We start from the raw sequence: 14,870 nt of genomic DNA, 5'->3' as shown, positions 1-14,870 counted from the left end.
CAAAAAAGTCAGTAGATAGTACGCTGCCCTGAAGCATTTAACTTGCAGGGAAATCTTTTCCATATGCCACTCCATTTTGCCTGTCACCATGCCTCATACCCCTTTTGAGGATGACAAAAGCAGGCTGACCACAGTTATGCACTGGGTTACACCAAAGGGCAGGCAGTTCAAGCATCTGTAATTAACCTATGCATGTCTGCCTTTCCCCTTTACCTGCTCTGATGTTTATCCCCAGAAGGGACCTTCAGATGTTTTACTGTGGCCACCGTGAAGGCTCTTCGGCGAGTAGATGTGGCCACCGTGAAGGCTCTTCGGCGAGTAGATTACTCCCAAAATTACAAGCTGTTCATTTTTTCTGGAATTGTTTTTGTCTTGAGGTTGTTTGTTTTGTTTTGGTTTTTTTTGGGTTTGGGTTTTTTTGTTTGCTTGGTTGTTTTGGGGGGTTTTTTGTTTGTTTGTTTTTTTGTTGTTTATTCTGGCAAACCAAGAGTTTGATCCTGTGCCCACGAAGTTCAAATGCATTTTGTTGATGACCTCAATGGCAGGCAAGGAAGGCAGGAGGACTCCCACTTCCCCAGGCATTTGTTACAGGTCCAACCCTGCCAAAGTCAGAGAGCCCCAACACCATTCTTTGTGCAACACGTACCCACGCAATTTCCTGTTGTTGGTTACTCGTGGCAAAAGGTATTTGAGGAGACGACGCTACAGTGTTGATGGAAGCAGAATGGATTCTCATTTGGCCCATCGTGACACTTCTTTTCAGATTAATGGAAATTACCAAGAATATCTTGAAGGGAAAATAACAAACATCTTCCCTCCTCTGTGTCAGTGGTAGCAAGATGTTCACTTAAAAGGTCTTTTCTAAGGCACATAAACATCCCATCACGAAGGCAGGAAACTAAACATTGCTGTATCTGATTAAAAATAAAAAAAGATTTTTCTTGGCCTTTCTAGTCTTCTGTGTCCAAAACAATTAACTCCTTTCCCTCAGAATGTTCTAGAGGATTTGTATCTTTACTATTCTGACTTCTGCTACCAGAAGAAAATGCCACATTTTACTAATAAACAGAAAAAACATTTTGAAAGGACAAACCCGTAGTATTTGGCATAGTAATGTGAAATCACGAACACACTCACCCTAACTCACATCAATTACGGTACAAACTGGACTCACATCAGCAGCAGGCTAATCCGCAAGGCATACAGCAGCACACCAGGTTTCTCTGCATACTGCTCAGATGAGATTAAAAAAAAATATATATAAAAGAGGCACTCATAATTTTCTATTCAAATCTCAACATTTTTGCTAAAAGTGCCACCACTGTGCTGTCCACAACTGAATCATGCTCCTTTTCCCTGTTAAACACGGGATACTTTTTCTCTCTCCACTACACACTGAGGGACTCGAAATCTTATTTATCATTGGACAAAACTTCCATTTAGTTTGTGTAGTTGTCCTTTTTAAGAATCCTTTCTGAACTTCCCTGACCTAGGTCAGTTTGCACCATCCAGTGCAATTCTCTCACTTGCTCAACCTCCTTTCCTGATTATTTCCATATTGTATCTATTCCACACCCATCTCTTGGGCAGCATTTTCTTGCTGTTTTTTAAATCCAAAATGATACTTCATCTTCTCTTGAAACCTCCTACTTCTCTGAAAAGCTTCTTCTGAACTTTGTCTGAAAAGTCAAAAAAATTCTGCATGGTGTCCTCGGTTTTCTCATTTTCCTGTAGTTCCCCCTTTAAAGCCAACACATGAGGTTGCCTTCCCATTACCACCCAGCACCTCTAGACTTATTTCAGTCATTACCTATCAGGAGTGTAGCTTCTCCTAGTGACCTCCAGTAATGCCTGCTCGTTAGGGATTGCTTAGAGGTGGTCGTTGCTTTGCCACTCAGAGGTGGTCGTTGCTTTGCTGGAGAACCTCTTCCCACTCTCACTTGGGGGAATGAGCGAGCACCTGCCTTAATGCAAGGGGTGCTGGCTGGTACATGCATGTTTCTTCAGATGTGTTAGGAGCTTCTTCAACAGAACAATCAGGTCTGCATAAGCTAAAATAACCAAACACACACAAAAACTGCTGTAAAGCATCTGTACTAACCACAGCACCAGCTTCAAGAAACAACTGCAGCAGCAGCTCCGCTGGGTTTTTTGAATTAGTGAGTGCTGGAACAATAAGATATCCCTGAAAGCGAATGTCTAGTGTTTCTGTTTCAAGTAAAAGCAATGTGAACTCAGGAAGCCTATTCAGGAAGGCTCCAGAGTAATAATTCATGCCATCATCTAATTTCAACATTATCTCACTACTCTAAACTTCAAGAAAGAATCACCAGAAGATAAAGAGGAAAAATACAGCTAGATACTGACTGCTGGAAAATAACAGCAATCTGCTCAGGCTTATGTAAACAAGTAATGACAATGTGGATGGTCTCTCATAGCACAACCACAAGGAAGCTGCTGTCATATGACAATGTTTTCATAATCTGCACTTCCATCGTAATGACTTCTAAAGTACCGAATGCTTCTAAAATAAGTCATTTCAAAACAGTTTCTGAAACTCTTTTAAAATCGTTTATTTCTACTCACAGACATTAAAGTTGAAGAAGTTAACTAACAGGGAGAAAAGTTCAAAGTCACCATGGATAGCTCATCATTTAAGATGCATCATTCACTGTTGCCAGCATCGTGCGTGCATATGTCCGTGTGTAAAAGAAGCGAGTATGGTGCATGCTTTTGTATTCCTCCGTTACAAACAAAAAAACAAGCAAGGAGCTGCGCATTAAAATTATTCTGAACACTAGGATTGCAAGAAGCAGTTTTCACAGCATAGAGCCAAGATGGAGGCATTGCCTCTCACTGGCAGTTGACAGAACTTAACTCCTAGTGCATTCTCATCACTATTTGCTTACTATCAGTATCATTAAAAACAATAGTAGGCAAAGTCACTTGTATCAAGGTATAAATCACCATATAATATATCAGGATGCTTTTCTCCAGCTATCGCTCCTCAGCGGGAAAAGCAGCAAGAACTTATCTTCTCAACAACTTACAAACAGACATTTAATATTTACTTCCAAGAAGAAAAAACGAAGTGATACAATTGAACACTTCCATGGATCAGCAACAGAGGCTCCATTTGCTAACCCTACCTTGCATAACCCCACCTTTTGTTTAAAACTCACAAAAGTAGTAGTATGCTGGCATTCTTCTGAAACAAGTTTGTATTTAAACATTCAGGCAATATCCTTTCCACTAGATAAAAAACATCTGGGTGATAACAGAATGTCACAATTCTCTAAACAACTTTGAGGGGGGCCGGCATTAAAGCAAATACTTTCTTCCCCCCGCATCCACAAAACAGATGTTCAATCTTCAGGCAGAATGAACTACCACAAAATACAATAATCTGGAAATGCTGAAGCCAAGGAAGTCCACAATTAAGCATGCCAAACCCCAAACCCCAAATTACAAATGTACCATCCTAATATAGATCTACATGGACCCTGACCAACGGTGCACAAACAGGAGTTTAATTAAGTTTATCTGAAATAGAAATTTGCCAACCACCCCCCACAAAAAAAGTACATTAAAGACTGCAAGGCATCAGCTTAACATGGTTCAGGCCAGCACCAATGCAGACACAGTAACCGTTTATCAACACCTCAAACTAGAAATAACAGTCATGCTGCTTCAGAAATATTTTTGTAATATCTGCATCAGTTCAACCGACCGTTCTCCAGGCAATTTCTGCAGTGCTGTATTTTGCATAGTTAAGCTGAATGAAGTTTGAAAGAATTCAGAATTGACAATAAGGAAGAATTATCTTAATGACAGGGTTTAAATTCCCAATTCTCACGTCACTGCTTTTTCCCAAGGCCACAAACAAACTTATCTGATGGACAGCAGTGACCCAGAAATAAGATCTTACCTTTGATCTTGCCACGATGGACAGGGAGCAAACCCAGTAGCTCAAAACAACAAAAATCCTAATGTTGACAAATGAAAGGTAATTACTTCTTGCCCACCATGCGAGTCTCTGGTGTGCTCGGGACAATACACCCAGAATTTGAGAGTCCATGCTGTAAAATCAGGGCTGGTTACTAGTTTCTTGGCAGAGATTGAAAGGGCTTCCTTATCCCCACAGTCTGCACCATATTCCGCACCTACAACATCTCAACCCAACCAGCTGGGGTTTGTGAGGGGCAACTTTTAGGGATGATCGGGAAGTAACACACTCCCCAAAATACGCTGGGAGCAGCAGCAGCTGTCAGGGATGCTTAGCAGAGAGCTGCAGCAGAGCACTGGGTTTTGGCCTCAGGTAGCTCATGCTGATCATTCCATGAATTCAAGATTTATAAATGCACGGCAGTTCTGAGATATGCCCTGAAAGGAGACAGATGAAGAAAACACCAAGATTTCATCACCTTTCCCTCCGACCCGTCCCCTCTCAATTATCAAGTGAAGTTTAATGCAATTTCAGCTGCTGCCTATCTGAATAAGCAGGTAAACACAGAGGATTAGCACGCAGCTTGACTAATTCACTTTAAGAATTGACTTGGATTAACTCTGAGTTGTGTTTAGCAGACAAGCTTTTAGCGCATACAAGAGGTCACATGAATTAAGTAGGTTGTTGTAAATGCACACCATACTTCAGCAATTACTCAACTTCTCTGACTAGGTCCTCAGCATACATACTGCCCAACAGAAACAACAAGTATTTCAACCAGAATATTTAGGAGATATCGAGAATTCAAGAGGAAAACGAAAAGCCACGAGGCAGAATGCAGTCGGTGTAAAAACAGAACAACAACAAAAATATCTTCTAACACGTACGGTGACAGAAAAGTTAGTGTCCCAGCACTATCTAGCCTGTCTCACCACTTTTCAGATACGCTCCTTTTGCACATCTTTTAAAGAGCAAGAAAGGAGAAAAAGCAATCCTATCGGAGAAAAGTGCAACTGAATAGCAATGGATTATTCTTAAAAGAAAAACAAAACTAAATAGTAGTTCGCCTCAAACTCTTGTTTTGGAACTCAGCGCACATTAGCATGGGTACAAACTTTAAATGCACACACACTACAAACTGTCTTAAGGAGGCTTTGAAACAAAAGCATAAGACATAAAGCATTACTCAGGAACCACTAAGGCTTTTTTTTGCAACTGCACAAATAAACTAAGAAGTCCAAGGGATCCAGGCCACAAAAGGAGAACGTACTGAGATCCACCCACAAACCAGATTTTTTAGGCATCCCACAATCGCAACCCACCAGCTGTGTCCACGACACCAAAGCTAAAGGCCCATGCAGAGCTCCTCTGACCCCTGACAAAGCCCACTTAGGCGTGCTGGGTCCCATTTTCGGTCTCTCCCACCGCTGAGCAGCCTCTCCTAGGTCGGCCAGCCTTATACAAACACGCGTCACGGCGCGCTGGCAGAACTGACACTGTTTTGGAGAAATCCAATGCCTGCTACTCGGTCAGCCGCTGCGTACGGCCACTGCTGGGTCCCGTCTGCCTTCGGTCCCGCAGCAGCCTCCTTCCAAGGATGCTCCGCTTAACCCAACAGCAACGCTGCCAGCCAGGAAGAGCAAAGCAAAGTAACTAAGCAAATCCTCAAAAGTTTCCCAGTATAGCCATACTGGCACCCCCCTCTAGTGGAGACGAGGCTTATACCAGCAAGAGTCCCCACTGCAGGGTCTCGGGGCCGGGGGGGAGCCCATCACAGCAGGAGCGGAGCGGTCAGGAGGAGATTCGGGGCGCAAGGACCGCTGGCACAGTTATGGGAGGCCGATGCACAGCAGCTTCGCGTTCGAGCTTGCTACCGACCGAGAAAAGTCACCTCATCTTGGTAGCTCCGCGGAAAGTCAGTATTTTCTCTCCCCCCTTTTCCACACGCCTGCCAATGCCGAAGCACGAAGGAGCAGGGTGCGGCTTCCACGCCAAAGCCCTTCCCGCAGTTTTGTGCCACTCTCCTGAAGGAAAAAGCAACTGCTTTCCCACAATAAGCACACCAAGAGTCCCTTCACAGAGTCTTCATGGCACATGAAGAAAACTTTAGAGAAGGAGAACTGAAAAAGCAGTAAACAAGCCTCTCGACCAGAACGTTGTCATTGAAATCTGGGCAACTGGCTTCTGTTCGTAAGAAACTTCGTGGAGGAGATGCCGAGGATGGAAATATGCAGGACCACGGCAGAAGTGTTTGTTCAGGCATATTAGTTTTAAGGCATTTATGTGTTCTACAATCATGTAATTCCCTTCTGTCATCGGGTTGTCATCAGCTTGCACATCTCTCCCTGCATTTTTTTCTCTAGGCTGAACCTCTTAGGATGCTTTTGTGTGTGAAACTTAAGCAACCCAAGGCAGGGAACTGAAACATACCGTACTTCTTGGAGAACCAGGCACTAAGCTACGCTATTCCTATCAACTGTTTGCAAAATTGCAATAATTCTAGAGACCTATTTTAAGTCTATTCACTAATTACCAGAATTGCTTTGATCACAGTAATACCCTGAAGTCTCAGTCAGCTTCCTGCCTCACTCGCATGGGGTATTTGAAATAGGACACTGCAACTGCTGTAAACAAGAAGCTGGAAGACTAGGGGAGCAAACAGATGAATTCGGAAAGTCTTCTCTAGTTTGCAAGGTTTCCGTACAGGGAAATGCACTGCTCTGAGGTAAAGTTTTCATCAGTTCCGTCCAAAGCTTTAGGAGGAGCAAAATGGACCTGATACGTTGCCAGCCACATCAGGTCAGCTCTCAGAGCCCTGCGCAGAAACCATGGTCAGGTCAAAGGCACCCTGGCTCATCTCCACAGCATTGCTCTCCATGTCTGCCACATTTTGGGAGGGACAGCGAGCAAAAGGAAAGACCACTAAACTCGATCGGCATTTATAAAGGTTTCCTTCAAGTACAATACGTCACATTCAAGATGGTATTCCTTGAACATTGAGTACCTATCCAGACATCAATTTGCCTGGAGTTGGTTACCCCACTGCAACATCTCAGGAAAACAATCTGTGAATCCCCTTTCCTTGGCAAGAGGGATGAGGGAGCAGTGATCCTGTTGGAGCCCTGGCCTTGTGTCTGCAAGAGCGTGGCGGTAAGCGGGGGGACGCGTGGATAGAAACAGCTGACCACCCCAGAGAGTCCTTCACTGAAAGCCAAGGCTTTGCTCCTCGACCGAATCTAATGATTACGCAGAGGGTAATCACGTGCTCAAATGTGACTCCTAGCTCAAGTGCGAGGTCCTAGGTGTTACCGCAGCGTTTAGGACAACACGCTCTTAGTACCTTGGCTGGTTCCTGCTGACAAGACAGGAGTGCCTGGGGACATTCTCGGCAAGGACCCAGGGAACATTGAAGTTATTCTCCTGTACCAATAATTTGCCATTCAGACACTTCAACAGAGCTGCGTACGCATTTGGAAAGACGTCTTCCAAGTGCAGTAGGCAACGACATGCAACGCAGTATTAATACAGAATTCACTGTGCAGCACTCGCCTTCGGGATTTACAGGCTTATTGTCATCAGTCTGAATCTAGAATAGATTCAGATAGGTCTATCGCACGTTCTTCTACCAATTTCCCAAACGCTTTTGTACTCCAATAATTAGTTTTATATGTTCAAAACCAGCAGGCAACTACAGAAATGTACTACAAAGTTTAATCCTATAAGCACAACCTGAGGCAAAGTAGTCAAATTGCCCCTTGACATCCTATGTTACAGCTCCATTATGACACTTAAAGCAACACCTTTCCGCTGCAGCTCAACGAAATCTTAACAGTGCTAGGACCCAAGAAGTGGCATCACAGCTACACAGTAAGAGACTGGAAAAAACATGGTAACCACAAGAAAACGGATCCCACCAAGAAAGTCAGTGAGCAAGCACGGGAACTGAAGGAATACCGTGCCTTGACCACAATAACTACCACCACAGTCCCCCCCAGTGCAAGGCAACTTCTTCTAGGGGCCAGGTGACCTCCTCCCAACACAGCCCTTGGCTTGAGATATTAACCCACAGCCCTCCACCGAGGTCTCCTGCCTTCGGCCGGCAGTCGAGGGGCAGCAGCTGTAGCTGGTGCCGCTGCTCGGCATTTGCTTCTCCTGGCCCCAAAGCAGCAGGCGAGCGGAGGTGCTCACCGCCCACCGGGCTGCAAGCTGCAAGCTGAAGGGACAGCGACCGCCACACCAGCAGCGTCCCCGGGGCCAGGACCAGCCCTTCCACCTCGCTCGCCGCTGGCGAAGCCGATTTGTAAAAGAGCAGCAAACAAACTTGGGCTTTCTTCTGCACCAGCATCCTGGTGACACCTGCAGCCTGGCTGGGGACGGGACGGGACGGGGACGGCATGTTGGCCCTCACACACTGCAGCTACATGATGCCACCCCAGTTCCCAGCTCTGTCACCAGCAGCAGCTCAAGGCTTCGGGACACCATCCTGCGGGTCTGACATCCACAACGGGTCAAAAGCAGATTGCACTATCCGTGACATTCAGGGAAATCCAGTGGCAATGGACCCTTTGCCAATGCCCCATCGCAACAGACAATACAACACTTGCCACGCTTGCAACATACGCAAGCTATTTCCTCCTGAGAGGTTAGCAGTCTTTCTCCTTTCCTGCAAACACCAACCTGAAGTATAACCACCTAACAAATAGATGTGACCTGTACAGCATCTCCCTCGACTTCTCAGATACCCGTAAGTCTTTGCTGGAGTTCGTGTTAAGCTCATTGCTCTTAAATAATCACCCACCCATCCAAAGAAGATACAAATTTGTCTACGCAGTAAACATTCAATACTCATCAAGACATCTTTTTTTTTTTTTTTAAATTTAAACAGAGCTGCAGCTAACTTCTTCACAATAAAAAAAGGATACTGCTCTAGTTATACATACATTTTTCCATCCAGGCTGAAAACAATCATCCCCAAACGGCCAAAGAACTTCTAAGAAAAGTCTCTGCAAACTGCTCCCATAAATAATGTACTGGCACCGTTTCGTATTTGACATACACGCCCTAAAAAGAGGGGGAGGAGGGAGGGAAAGGGACTCACAATGAAAAACAGTATGCATTTCCTTTGCCAGATTTTTACCACTCTTAAAATCTCCAGCATTTTGTACAGAAAGATCTTGCCTTTGATGTCAATCCAATGCTTTTTTGCTTGCTCCTGCAAGCACTGCCGTATGCAATACGTTTTCTAGCTGGCAAAGAAGCGGATGTACTGTCTAGAGAGCGCCTGTGAAATTCACCCTACTCAGCAGGTCACTGTGGCACATAAATTCCTAAAGAAAAGGCTAAATGGTGTGTAGGCCTCATGCTGGTGTATTACAGAGAGTTGAAGTTCATCATATACGTCTATTAAACTCATCAGCACTTTTTCCAGCAGTTTCAAAAATCCACTTCAGGAGATGTTTGCCTGTTATTCACAGTCAGAAGCAAAAGCAGAAAGATAACATTAGGCTCGCATACTTGGCACCTTTGTATTTTTAAATAGAAGGTGAAAGCACCTCCAAATTTTATCTAGAGTATGCGACATGGAAGCCAAAACACATAACGAGCAGTTCCAGTGCCTCTCAAGTTAAAGTAATTTAAAAGAAAAATAATCCGGTTGGCACAAGACTGTAATGCAGTTGTCACCAATACAGTACCTGCGCCCCCAGAACACGTTGCCTCCTAAAAGAGATGCAGCCTGCCCACTGTTGCAGCTGGAAGCACTTCTTGTGCCGCCGACCCCCGCTATTTACCACCTCCTCAGCAGCAGACCGTGCTGCGACCCACGGGTGAGAAACGGCGAGGGGCGACGCTTACCTCCCGTTTCCCCAGCAGGAACGACGGCCAGGTCTTCATCCACCTCCACAATCCTCAAGGCGTTCGGAAAGCCGCTCTGGCACACCCCAGCCCAGGACACTGTCCGGGCTATTCATCCCCGGAGCAGCCCCAGGAGGGGGGACGCGGTCCCCCCCGCAGTGCTGCTGGCAGGGGCACGCACGCCTTACCCAGGCCCCTTCAACCACAGCAGCCACGCGAGTCTGTGGCCGTTTTCATCTGCCAGAAGCAGAGGAAGAAGGTTCGCTTTCTTTTTAAGAAGAAATGCTCCTCTACCCTGGGGTAAATGCGCCAGCACTCACCCGTTTATGTGCACTAACATAACTGCCTACATTATGTGGGGCAAGAAGGAGCCAGATCCAGTAGGAAGTAGATGCAGGACTGAGAAAAACGTGTTTAACAAACTACTCCAGGCTGTGCCTGTCGGGAAATTCTGGAGACTTTGCACTGACCCAAGCAAGGCTATTGTTCCTCTATACAGAAATGCAATGCCTTAATCGCCTCAAAAGTTCTTTTTCAAGAGCTCATTAGAGAAATGCAATGATCATGGAGTTGCCACGTGGGATAGGGACACAGGTAAACTACCCAAAGTGGCACTAAATAGGCTTTTTTCTTTACTGGCATAAGTGTTGCACAACTAGAAACCACGTTTTCAAGAATAAGAGGCACCAGTCATTAAAAAAAGAAAATTGATCCTAGAGTGCAACCTTCAGCCAAACAATGGCCAAGACTTTGCAAGCCAGGTGTGTTGTTAATCAGCTTGGGTGTGGGGGAAGAGTGTCAGGCAGTCAAGAAACAGCAATGGATGAGAGAAGGAGAGATCTGGACCTACAAAGGCAGGCACTTCTCAGAAATCTCTTCTAGCTTCATTAAAAATCAAAAACAAGGCGCCAGGCCTGCTTCAGATGTTCACTGTCATTTGCTTCAGTACGGCAACGAAAGTGCAAGAACGCACAGGCAATGCTTCTCCTTGTTTTAAAGCAACTAAGCTTGAAAGATAATGAAGTAAACCAAAATTCAAGTCCCCTGAAACATAAGCAGAACAGCAGCTCTTATTCCTTGGACAGAGCTTCCCTCTGCCCTGGGAATAATTTTTTATTTCTGTCAAAGCAACACATCAGCCTTGTGCCTAATCCAAAGCCGTTCAATGCTGATACAGATTTTACCATTGACATCTATGGGCCATGGATGAAGCCTTAAGCTTCTGAGTTAGCTATGAAGGAAACTCAGGGAAAACATGAAATGTGTAAGTTCAGATCTAACGCTGCAGCACTGAGGAGCATCACGTTTCTATGGTATCACCTTGCAACGCATGGAAAAGCCAAGTCAAAAACACACATGGGATGCTACATAATCGCTACCAGTTCAAGCCATTACCACCTCAAGTCCCTCGTGATCGGACCTTTCTGGAGAGCAGTGGGCAGTGTTCTCCCTTCAAATTATCATTAAATCCTAAGACTTCAAATGGGGACCTTACCTGAAGGGAAAGCAACCTTAAAGAAAAGGACAGAGGAAGGAAAAGGAAGAAAAAAAAAAAAAGACTGCAAATAGTTTTTTCAGCTATTAGCATTGCCTCTTGATAACTCCTGGTTTCGTTTATTTTTTTTACCACCATACTGTTTACTTTTTTAAAAGTTTATTTCCTTTTCTTTTCATACTACTAAACTGTTAAAAAAAAACGTAACCCATTGTGAAGGAAGAAGCAGTGAAATACACTACATATAAAGAACTAATCCACAAATTAAAGGTGCTGAAGGGGTCAAATACTGATTGCTCTATCCTCCCTTCGGTAAAACAGTCATATGCTTCTTTTCCCTAGCATCAGTTGTAGCAGTTGCAGTTCAAATAACCCATTTAGATGGATTTAAACTGAATTTAAATGTCCCTTAAATTATATGCACTTTTCTTTACGACAGGGAGGAAATCCATGAATGTAGCAAATTCCAATTTTGGGGGAGGGGGGGAGTGATAAGGAAAAGGACAACAGCCTCACAGTACAACCTGCTGCTGCTCTCACATTCTTCTAGGTGTCCTTGGAGCATTGCTGAGACCACGAGTAACGGCAGCAAGAGCTCCCCATCCAGCCCCGTCGGCGACAAGAGCTGCACGCGGTGTCCCCTGTGCCCATACAGTAAGGAAGCCACATGCACAGCAAGTGAGATGGTAACAGGGTGCAGCACGTGCTGGCAGGCCACCACCTAGAGGTGCTCCAAGCCAGCTCCTCAGACCTCTGGAGAAGGCAGCTTACCTCCGAGAGCTCACGCACAAAACTGCTGGGTACCCAAAGGTAAGATGGTGGTGGTCTCCCAAAGACAAAAGCTACTCAGAAGAAATACTTGCCTTTCGGTTTAAACCTCTGAATATCGGACAAAGCAAGCTCAATATGGAGAGGCTACTGAGGAACAATTAAGGTGTTGTTAATGGCTCGTCACAGCAATGTAAAAGCCAACCCTACGCAAGTCCTACCTAAGTTTCAGCTCCAGAGCAAAACACTTTCTTCAACACCCCCTCCCGGATTCCCCACAGGGTTTCACTGTGTGACACTTACTGCAAGATCAAGTTAAAGACAGATTTTTATTTTCTCCCGTTCCTTAGCAGAGAAGGAATTATATTTTAGTTACAGGCTTCCAGAGTCACTGATGAAAACCACGCAGCCGTAAGTATCTTTGCACACAGTGATAAGATTGTCTGTAACTCACACTTTAAGTTCACATATTAAAGCTGGGTACACAGTGTAAGGTTACTTCAATTTTGCATTTCCCATGTGTTTTGTCTCAAAAGCTGTTTAACCTTTCCACCCTCAATATTTGTTTTGAAGAGGGGAGGAAAAGAAAGCAGACACCAGTCAGTATTTTCCTCTCTCCAACCAGCACCGTTACTGGTAACTTCTCAGAAGAAGGTTTATAGCAGCTAAGGGTCTAACTAGTGCAACCTGTAATAGGGAGTGATAAGCACAACAGCATACTGAGCATGAAACCATTTCCCAGTATTCCTAAATAAGCAGCCAAGGGTCCAACTAGTGCAAGCTGTAACAGGGAGTGATAAGGACAACACCATACTGAGCATGAAACTGTTTCCTAGTATTCCTAAATAACATTTCCTTAGTTATTTGCAGCTGGAAAGCCAGAACAACCACAGTTCACGTACAACTGCACAGGATGAGACAGTGTCAATCTTTTCGGGAGAAAAAACAGCATTTGATTTTGTGTAGTTAATATTTAATAAAAACAACAGTAAAACACAGGCCTATCAAGTTGCTTTGTAAGTCCGAGCACATATCAGTTAAGGAGAAACATACGGCACGCCTACAGCCAGCGTTAGCGAGCTGCAGGACAGCACTTCTCTTACGCCTGTGCACACAGAGTACCGCTTCAGCCCGCTGCTGAAATTGCCAGAACATATTATTTTAGTACTACAGTATACCCCATCCTCGCACAAGAGTAACAGGCTGCATGGCACGCAGTCCTGGCTGCCAAATTGAAACATGACTCTCAGACCTGAGAGTGACTCATTTTAGACCAAATGGTACAACACACCAAACCTGACTTAGCATGCAAGAGACTTTTCTTTGAAAAGATAGAGTTGCAGCAGTTTTTAGTAGTAAGAGACTGCAGCTACCCCAATTCCCCAACGCTTTGGGAACACAGGTTGCCTATGGAGGCTCCTGCAAGCTATTTTGCCTTGAATCCTCAAAAAAATTGCAGCAAAGAAGGAAAAAAAAAAAAACCCACGAGAAGAAAGGGGGGATTTGAGCAGCTTCTAATGTATTCACAGGCAACTGAAATCAGAAAGGTGTGAGCTTGTTTCGCAGAGAAATCCACAAGAAAAAAAAGTTTAAGACATTCTATCATTTTTCTGATAGAGGGCTATGCAGAAAACTTTTCACACATTTCCATAGGAAGAAGCCTTTTTTTTTTGGGGGGGGGGGGGGGGGGGAGAGGGTGTCCCACTGTGGAGCTATTTAAAAAGAACATGCAGAAAGGAGCGAGAGGAAGAAACCTGGTCCCTCTGGTTCCACCTCTCTCTTCAGCTTGCTAACGGCTTTTGTCCCAGAGCTTCCCTCCTGCTCCCCACCCTCCCGGTCTTTCTCTAACGCTCCGTACCCTTGTGCTTGTCATTCATCCTCTCCCTGTCCTTTACCTTTGCAAAGACCACGGACAGACACAGCTCCCATCTGACTTCAGCAGGCTCTTCGTCCGAAGGACTGAGGAAGTCAGGAGAGAGAGATGGCAACCATTTTTTTAGCTAGAACTTTTTCCACTGCCTTAATTTGGTATACATAAATCCAAAAAGACTTAACAACCAAAAAAAAAAAAAAAAGAAAAAAAAAGAAAAAAAATCAGGACAGGCCCTAAGTAAGCGAACAATGGCAGTACTGTTAGTGTCCCCTAATCAAACAAGTGTCCATTACTTATTCCAGGCCAACCTCGGAGATGTTAGCCCAGCAGAAACAGCAGCCTGACCCGACGCCAGCAGCCCATTAACGCCCATCCCTAACGAGCCCTCCGCCGGACCCTGCCGCCGGCAGACGCCCCCTCTCCTCACCCTACCGCACCCCCGCCAAAGTTAGCGCCGGCGTCACAAACGCTACAGAACACACCCAAAAAGAGGAGGAAAAAAGGCGCGGAGCCGTGGACGCGGAGTCCCCGGGGAAAGGGAAGCGGGCACCTTCTCCCGGGCGGGGATGGCGGGACCCCCCGCTCGGCTGGGTTCGGCTGGCCTGGGTTCGGCTGGGCTGGGCTGGGCTGGGCTCGGCTGGGCTCCCCCGGCCCGCCGCGGGGCGCTTACCTGCGGGGGCTGCGCGGGCGCGGCTGGAGGGAGCGCGGCGCCGCCGCCGGCGCGCACAGAGGGAGGGATGGGGGGAGGGACGGAGGGACGGAGGGACGGGGAGGGAGGGAGGGAGGAAGGGAAGGACGGGCTCCCTCCGCCCCCGCTCTGCCCGCCTCCGCCGGGCGGGGGCCCAGGTGCGCCCGGCGCCGGCCCGCCCCGCCCGCCGGACCCCGCTGCTGCCCCGCCGGCGGCCCCGCGGCGGGGGAAGCGAAGGCGGGGAGCG

The 14,870-nt window shown here is 46.0% G+C and overlaps 1 protein-coding gene across 3 annotated transcripts in view; it reads right to left on the bottom strand.

Moving 5' to 3' along the window:
• Positions 1-14,623, bottom strand: part of LPAR1 (lysophosphatidic acid receptor 1) — a 73,833-nt gene extending 59,210 nt beyond the window's left edge. For 2 of the 3 annotated variants that reach the window (XR_012779012.1, XM_075527180.1), the window contains exon 1: positions 13,958-14,111. The gene's annotated coding sequence lies outside the window, so the exon portion shown is untranslated. Of the gene's footprint in view, positions 1-13,957; positions 14,112-14,605 lie in introns of those variants that run through there. The other variant, XM_075527181.1, reaches the window with a different exon arrangement.
• Between the last annotated feature and the right edge of the window lie 247 nt (positions 14,624-14,870).

The sequence above is a fragment of the Mycteria americana genome, chromosome Z (assembly GCF_035582795.1).
Source record: "Mycteria americana isolate JAX WOST 10 ecotype Jacksonville Zoo and Gardens chromosome Z, USCA_MyAme_1.0, whole genome shotgun sequence".
NCBI classification, from domain to species: domain Eukaryota; kingdom Metazoa; phylum Chordata; class Aves; order Ciconiiformes; family Ciconiidae; genus Mycteria; species Mycteria americana.
The sequence above is the reverse complement of the archived record's forward strand: the minus strand, read 5'-3'. Positions and strand labels throughout refer to the sequence as shown.